This window comes from Fukomys damarensis, unplaced genomic scaffold (assembly GCF_012274545.1).
Source record: "Fukomys damarensis isolate Sample0158 unplaced genomic scaffold, DMR_v1.0_HiC HiC_scaffold_9, whole genome shotgun sequence".
Classification (NCBI taxonomy): domain Eukaryota; kingdom Metazoa; phylum Chordata; class Mammalia; order Rodentia; family Bathyergidae; genus Fukomys; species Fukomys damarensis.
Genome location: NW_022900921.1, coordinates 42,629,554 through 42,638,407, shown reverse-complemented (window position 1 = coordinate 42,638,407; position 8,854 = coordinate 42,629,554). Strand labels below are relative to the sequence as shown.

Below are 8,854 nucleotides of genomic sequence, written 5' to 3'. Positions count from 1 at the left end.
AGGAAAGAAGTGAAAGGAAAAAAGTATGAGATAAGAAATAAATGAAAGCAAAGCTTTTGCAAATAGGAAGAGGTGGAGGGGTTGAGGGGAGCACAGGGGAATGGGGAAAATATAAGAAACAAGGTCCATAATGTAAAGGTACAAGTTCCCAATGATGAGTGTAAATGTATTATATACCTAAAATGTACCAATAAGAGGATTTAAGAGAAAAAAGAAATATGCACAGTATGAAAAAAATAGATATTTCCATTCAGTTTTCTACAGTCTGACCACGTACATTTCAAGGCAAGAGTTTTGTTCCAGTAAAACAGATCACTATTCTAGGAGAGAATGTGTTTATTGGTCTTAGTGCATTTCTTTTGTCCCTTCCTATATTATATTATTTGCTTGATTCTTTTTTGTGTGCAAACAACATGCCAGTTAAAATGAAAATGATCTCACATGTAGAAAAAAGTCTGGAATTTTAAAAACTGAGAACTGATAAAATCCTTACTAAAGGATACCATCTGATTCAAGTTAAAAAAACAAAAACAAAAACAAAAATGCCTAAGCACTGGTAATAAAAAAGACAGGACCCCAAGAATGTCTGCTGAGTGTTTAGTTCAAATATCTGAGGATGCTGCTGCTGGTCCTAGGGGGAGCTGTGGGGATGCTGTCAGCAAAGAGGGACTTCAGTGTACCCCATGGGCTGTGCATGGACACCAGCTGCTTGTTGAGCGGGAGCTCCTGCTGTGGTTCAGAAATATTTTCCTGATTCCTTTCTCCTCAACCTTCTGGTCCTTGCTCAGCTCGGTTTCTAGCAGGTCGGCATCCTCCCCTGCTACAAAAAAAAAAAAAAAAAATGTGTCTAAGTAACTCGTCAGTTGTCCTGCTCAACCTTCTGGTCCTTCCTGACCTTGTGGCAAGACTGGTTAATGGGGTCCTGGGATGACTGGTACAGTGCTTCCAGCTGAGCCAGGCTGGCCATGCCTTTCTCTGCTTCTCTCAGCTATTGATTTGGAGATCAAGCTTTTCAATTCTAGCTGAGACATGGAACTATTCAGGTCACTTAATTTGTCCACAACACCAGTGGGTTCATGCTGTGAACTGAACTGAATACTTCCCACAATAGAGGAATCAAAATCAAACCCTTGATTCTTTTTCTTGTCCTTCTCTGCCAGTGGTTGAGATGCTTCCTCAAGGGCCGTCCATGCCTTAACTAACTGTTCCTATCACAGTTTGGTTTGCTTGCCTTTCTTAGTATATTTCTCTTTGCTTTGTTCTTTTCCATTGGAAAAGATCTGTAATAAGTTTGGGGTCATAGTAATGCTTAACTTCACTCTCCAACTTCAAACGAAGTTATCTAAGTGTGACAGTGATCTCGTTTTGTAGTTATAGATGTGACCACACTCCAGATCACAGCACTTTGCTCTCATGGTGATTTGGGGACTGCCAGCAAGGCTCAGAGGAGTAACTGGTATCAAAAGCAGGATCTTGCAGGTACTTCTCTTGGTCTCCATCCCAGTAATTTTGAGGATCTACTTGTGCTTCTTCTCAGTGACATCAGACAGGGCTCTTGGGTAAAGCTGAACTTCATCGATATCCAAGTTGTGTATGGGCCAGTCCTGCTTGGAAAACTGACAATCGTGATGTCTTCCTCAGTTATAAATGTGACCACGAGTTTCATCTGTGAGCAAAGTATCATCAACTTCATCTTCAGTGTGGAAAGGATAGCAGGAGATGGGCTCATCCATTGGAGAAGCATGTGTGCTCACATATAGGTGCGGGAGGGCCTCCTCTGCTGTCACCTGGTCCATGGTTTAAGTGTCAGTCAGCCACTATGCCAGGAAGCCCAGTGTGTACAACCCTTGTGGCTCTCCTCTCAGTTCACAAGTGCAACCTGCCCATCCATAGCTGGGATCTGGGAGGGGAACTGGGAGCAACGGGTTCAGAGTCAGGAAAACAGGTCTCTTTCTGGTAAGATGATGAAGAAGAGCAGAGAGACGAGCCCTCACCTAAGTAAGGGTCAGGCCAGAGAGAGGGAGGTGAGAGTAGAAGGTATGAGTTCCCCTTAGAGTGTGCATAGAGTGTGCACCCAATCTAATCATGTTTAACACGTTGCTTTTTAAAAAACTGAACATCATGTGATCACTGCAGAGTCTGGACAAGTCTGGAGTAGAGCAGATATGGGGAAGACAGGATGTGACCACTGTGCTGGCACAGAGGTGGGAGAAAAGAAGCACTGTCCTGGACTGACAGGGCCACTTCCTGCCCCAGTTTCTCCCTGCCACTCTAAGCCCTTTCTATGCATCTTTTGTCTCATCTGAAGGGGTAGAAGTTCCTAGAAAGGGCATGCACCATGTCAAGAGTCACATGGCTCAGACAGCCACAAAAACAAGAAACAAACATAGAAGATGAGAAAATACAGCCAATCTTCAGCATTCCCTTCTGTGGCTGCTGCCAGACGCCCTTCAATTCCAATCCCATTCATGTCTGCCTCACTCTGGCTTGAGAGAAGCTTTTTCGCAAATTATCAGGCCCCAGGCTTCAGGTAGCTCCCTAATTATGGTGCTGCTGTTTGAATTGGTTTGTACACACACACACACACACACACACACACACACACACACACACACACCCTTATGCTTATGCTCTTAAGAGATAGGAAACAATCCTATGCTGGTACTTAGAAGTGGGGCCTTTGGGGAGTGATTAGATTAGATTAGATTGTAGGGTGGAGTCCTCATGATTGAATCCTGGTGGCTTTTTTTTTTTTTTTTTTTTTTTTAAGACAGAGTCTTGCTATATAGTTCAGGCTGGCCTTGAACTCATTGTGTAACCCAGGACGGCCTGGAACTGATGGCGATCCTCCTGCCTCAGCCACCCAATTGCTAGAATTACAGGTCTGTGCCACCATGCCCAGCCATTCTGGTGGGTTTATAGGGAAAGAGAGCACATATGTGGTGTAGCTCAGAGCAGTCTTTGGCAGAGCCTATGCTATACTGTTTAGACCTTGTACCTCCAGAAGAGTGAGCTAAAATAAGATTCTTTTCTTCATAAAGTAGCCTGTCTTGAGTATTTTGATACAATAGTGAAAAGCTGACTAATATAGTGATTGATGTCTTATTTTATAACTGTGAAAGCTAGTCTTCAAATATGTGAGTGTGATTTATAGAATAGGTAGTATAGTAATTAGTATATTTATGTAATTAAAATAATATATAGTGTATTAATTAGTATATTAGTATATTAATTAGTATATTAATATAGCTTATATTAGTATAATATTTAATAATATACAACATATTAGTATGCAGCACATATATTAATAACATATAAGCCTTATATTCATATGTTACCCAGGTGCTGAATGGAAAGTCTGGGACTCAAGCCAGGTTTGAGGCCTCCCTCCCTTGGTTCACATTTAAGACAATGGTAACTAGGAAAGTTTCACAGAAGTTGGAAGATGAGGTCCCAAAGCAAGATATAACTAGAAAATGTACTCCATCTTGTCTTCCTATTATTTTAAAATAGGGGAAAGTAACATTAGAGTCAGAATTTCAACTTCTTCTGTAAAAGCAAAGGATGTATGTCCTCTGGGCTTCCATTCCTAGGAGCAGCCATTGGCTGGAGCTGGGTGGCAGCTGTCTCTTCAGACAAGATGAGTGCTGGCCTGTCACCCAGTCCGCAACACTCCCTACTGCCCTCACTAGCTCTGATGATCTATGTGCCTCTAAGGACAGGCCTTTGCTACCCTTGGTGTGTGGTGTCCCTCCAGAAACACTCACTCTGTAACAAAGCAAAACTCCTAAACAGAAGTAATAAGCCATAGTGGAGAGCTTGTGTTCAGGCAAGAGAGAATCCCCAAGGAAAGTACATTTTGTCTGGGGTTGCTGTAGTGTCCCTCATCAAACCTGTATAAATAACTACATTTTCTACATACTATCAAATCCAAGCCATGAACTGTTCTGCATATGAAAAGCAAAGTTTTATATTTTCCTTAAGACATTTAACTTAATTTTACAAATAGAACTGGCCTCAAATCTTCAAGCCGAATGCACAAGATGATCATTGGGTAGTACGAATTTTTCTCTCTCTCCTGTTTACTAGATTTAACAGTGCCCAGAAAAACTGCAACTGTTTTGGGAAAGGTGGTTATTTAGTAAAATGTGCTTTTTCTTTCTTGGCCTATGGGTAGGGCCATTTAGGGAATAATTATGTTTGCACAGTAAGTTGTTTTTTTGGTTTTTTTTTTTTTTTGGTGGAAAGTTGTTTTTGCAAAAGACACACATTTAGTGTTTTCACATTACTGTATCCCTATTGGCAGCAAAATAAAATACTGTTAAGAAGTGAAAGCAGCTTCAGCTTATATGCTGAGAGCTTCAATATTAAAAAGAAGTAGATGCACCTCTTAAAAGACCAACCTTGAAGTTCAAGTCACTGGTATAGACTGTGTTTTTCTCAGGATTCAAGGTTCCACTGAAGGATCCATTCTTGTTTCCCCAGTAGATGAAGGGAAGAGCCATGTGGCTACTTTACCTCTGCATTTCTCCTTTGATCATTCCCTCATGCCTGGATCAAATAATTCAAAACGTTAATTGAGCACTCATGTGCCAGGCCTCATCAGTATCATCCTTTGGTATAGATAGTGCAAGACCCAAAAGATGAAAGAAAGGAAGGAAGAGCTTAGCTAAGGGGCAGAAAGGACCAAGCACACTCTGGGAGGCTTCTAAGGGCTGCAGCCCAAGAGCAGGCCAGTGCTACTCACCCTTCAACTAGAACTTGGTTACAGAGTGCAGCCTCACCCCAGCTGCCTTTCTCCCTGTATCTCTCTCCTCTGTCTCCTTCACCTCCAGCTCCTTAGGGTGCAGGGGACAGACTCCAGATATTAAGTTCCAGTCTTAGTTGGCTCCTAGGCATAACATGACCTTGGCCAGGCTGCTCTATATTGCTTTGGGTAATCGTTTCTTCTTACATAAAGGAAGATCCTTGACCAGAGGATCTTTTAGTTCCCAACATCCTCAATTCTAGGCCTAAGATATTGGTAGATAATTTAACTTTCTTACATAATGATTTGCCCTGAAGCAACAGTGATGTTGAACTGAGCCTATGTCTAAAGAATATATTAATAACATATAAGCCTTATATTCATATGTTACCCAGGTGCTGAATGGAAAGTCTGGGACTCAAGCCAGGTTTGAGGCCTCCCTCCCTTGGTTCACATTTAAGACAATGGTAACTAGGAAAGTTTCACAGAAGTTGGAAGATGAGGTCCCAAAGCAAGATATAACTAGAAAATGTACTCCATCTTGTCTTCCTATTATTTTAAAATAGGGGAAAGTAACATTAGAGTCAGAATTTCAACTTCTTCTGTAAAAGCAAAGGATGTATGTCCTCTGGGCTTCCATTCCTAGGAGCAGCCATTGGCTGGAGCTGGGTGGCAGCTGTCTCTTCAGACAAGATGAGTGCTGGCCTGTCACCCAGTCCGCAACACTCCCTACTGCCCTCACTAGCTCTGATGATCTATGTGCCTCTAAGGACAGGCCTTTGCTACCCTTGGTGTGTGGTGTCCCTCCAGAAACACTCACTCTGTAACAAAGCAAAACTCCTAAACAGAAGTAATAAGCCATAGTGGAGAGCTTGTGTTCAGGCAAGAGAGAATCCCCAAGGAAAGTACATTTTGTCTGGGGTTGCTGTAGTGTCCCTCATCAAACCTGTATAAATAACTACATTTTCTACATACTATCAAATCCAAGCCATGAACTGTTCTGCATATGAAAAGCAAAGTTTTATATTTTCCTTAAGACATTTAACTTAATTTTACAAATAGAACTGGCCTCAAATCTTCAAGCCGAATGCACAAGATGATCATTGGGTAGTACGAATTTTTCTCTCTCTCCTGTTTACTAGATTTAACAGTGCCCAGAAAAACTGCAACTGTTTTGGGAAAGGTGGTTATTTAGTAAAATGTGCTTTTTCTTTCTTGGCCTATGGGTAGGGCCATTTAGGGAATAATTATGTTTGCACAGTAAGTTGTTTTTTTGGTTTTTTTTTTTTTTTGGTGGAAAGTTGTTTTTGCAAAAGACACACATTTAGTGTTTTCACATTACTGTATCCCTATTGGCAGCAAAATAAAATACTGTTAAGAAGTGAAAGCAGCTTCAGCTTATATGCTGAGAGCTTCAATATTAAAAAGAAGTAGATGCACCTCTTAAAAGACCAACCTTGAAGTTCAAGTCACTGGTATAGACTGTGTTTTTCTCAGGATTCAAGGTTCCACTGAAGGATCCATTCTTGTTTCCCCAGTAGATGAAGGGAAGAGCCATGTGGCTACTTTACCTCTGCATTTCTCCTTTGATCATTCCCTCATGCCTGGATCAAATAATTCAAAACGTTAATTGAGCACTCATGTGCCAGGCCTCATCAGTATCATCCTTTGGTATAGATAGTGCAAGACCCAAAAGATGAAAGAAAGGAAGGAAGAGCTTAGCTAAGGGGCAGAAAGGACCAAGCACACTCTGGGAGGCTTCTAAGGGCTGCAGCCCAAGAGCAGGCCAGTGCTACTCACCCTTCAACTAGAACTTGGTTACAGAGTGCAGCCTCACCCCAGCTGCCTTTCTCCCTGTATCTCTCTCCTCTGTCTCCTTCACCTCCAGCTCCTTAGGGTGCAGGGGACAGACTCCAGATATTAAGTTCCAGTCTTAGTTGGCTCCTAGGCATAACATGACCTTGGCCAGGCTGCTCTATATTGCTTTGGGTAATCGTTTCTTCTTACATAAAGGAAGATCCTTGACCAGAGGATCTTTTAGTTCCCAACATCCTCAATTCTAGGCCTAAGATATTGGTAGATAATTTAACTTTCTTACATAATGATTTGCCCTGAAGCAACAGTGATGTTGAACTGAGCCTATGTCTAAAGTGATCTGGTACATAAATAAATATCTGAAAGCTTTCCACAATTGTGTTTAGCGCCTGCAAAACTCCTCAGACTCCTTTTTCAACCTTTGCAGTGGTTGGAAGTAGCCAGCATCATAATTAAGAACACAGACTCCAGCAGATTGCCCAGCTCAGCTACTTCCTAGTTGTGCAAATTTACGTAAATTACATATTTAGCTTCTCTTGCCTAAGTTTTCTCATCGGTAAAACAGGCAAAATGAGAGACCCCAATGCCTTAGATTGTAAAAATTAAATGAATTAACATACACAACATTTTTAGTGCAATGCTTGGCAGAGTATAAACACAGCTATTTTTACTATTATGTCATTTTCATCCACAATTACAGAAAAATAGCAGAGGCCTCAGGAATGGTTAGAAATATCCAGAGGGAGTGCTCAGTAAGAAGATATAGGGCTGGGGATTTGACTCAGTGGTTCCACCACTTGCCTCACAAGCACAAGGACCCGAGTTCGATCCCCAGTACAAAAAAAAAGATATAGGCAGTTATGGGGGAGATTCAACATTCACCAGTTAGATCCCTTTTTCCTTATTTTGAATATTTCTTACCTTAAATATTTTTATCTTAAAAATAAAACCAGAAAGTCTTCACACCACTCTGCAAAAGCATAGTTCAAATTTACTGCTTTCACCTCCTCCCATCCACACATCCTTGACAGATTGTCACATGGCCTTTAAAGCCAACTCCGCATCACTGGAGTGGTTCTCATGAAGTTGACCAGCAGTTGAATTGGGTGACCCCCATTGCTTCTATGTACCCTCCATCGTGCTATGCCTTGCTGGTGCCACCTGATCCTTCTTTTAGGTTCTCATGCTCATTTCCCACCCTGCCAAAGAGAAGCATCAGACACAAGTCTCCTAACCATCAGATTCAGTGGAGCCCATGTTGAAGTCTTCTTCCTCCCAGGCACCTTTGGTTTGGCACCAGTCCTGACACAATGCTCAACATCTCAGTGCCACTGCTGCCTTCCCTTTTCTCTGCCTCAACAGCCCTGCATCAGGATTGATCAGCTCCTCTCACCCACTGTGAGACTGCCCCAGGCTCTCCTGACCCACCTCTGACCAGGTCATTCTCCAAAGAGCTCAGTATTCTCATTATTTACTGAACATAGTCCGGACTCTTTATGTTAGCACTGATGCTTCTTGCACTGTGAAAAATAACAAGAAAATAAACAGACCCCAGTCCCCATCTCTCTGTGACCTCATTTCTTACTACCCTCCTCCTCCTAACCCCACACCTTGCCAGGACACAATAAAGAGCTGTACAAAGCTGTGTCCCATAGTGTGCTTGATCCAGCACAAGGAAATCAGTCGGTGAATATTTGCTGAGCAGGAAAGGAATATGATGCTTAATCAAATAGTGACTATAGTGGGTACTAAAGTCCACAGGAAGAGGCCCAGATAATGACTTCCTTTGTGCTTGGGAAATGAGGAAATTGGCACATGGACTTTTACCATGAAACTAAAGTGTTCGATGAAAAGGAGAAAATGTTCCAGATAGTACTTTCCCTATAGTGAAAGTCTTTTTATAGGGTGATAATAAAACAATAAAACAAAAATAATAAAGTTGATTAGGGAGCATATTTTTTCAACTCTTCAGATTTTTCTAATAAAAACCTAGTTCTCATTTGAGGTGAGTTCTTTTAGGCAATTTCCCAATGCAATTCCAATTTATTTTTCTATTGGCTGGGAGAAGTTCTTACGTATTTTTCTTTAGAAGCCCATGGTGCCAAATCCGCATCATACTAGAAATTTCAGAGTCCAACTCCTCACTTCCAAATAGCACCCTATGATTGCTGAAGGAGAACATAAATGTGTCTGGTGAGATAGGATTCAGGTTAGAAAATTAGAAAAATAGAAAAAAAAAGTAACATTACATAAGGGCTTCCAGTAAATGCTGAAAGAGGACTTATATGTATG

General features: G+C 41.5%; 1 pseudogene; it reads right to left on the bottom strand.

Moving 5' to 3' along the window:
• Positions 1 to 597: 597 nt before the first annotated feature.
• On the bottom strand, positions 598 to 1,796 carry LOC104875590 (annotated as a pseudogene).
• Between the last annotated feature and the right edge of the window lie 7,058 nt (positions 1,797 to 8,854).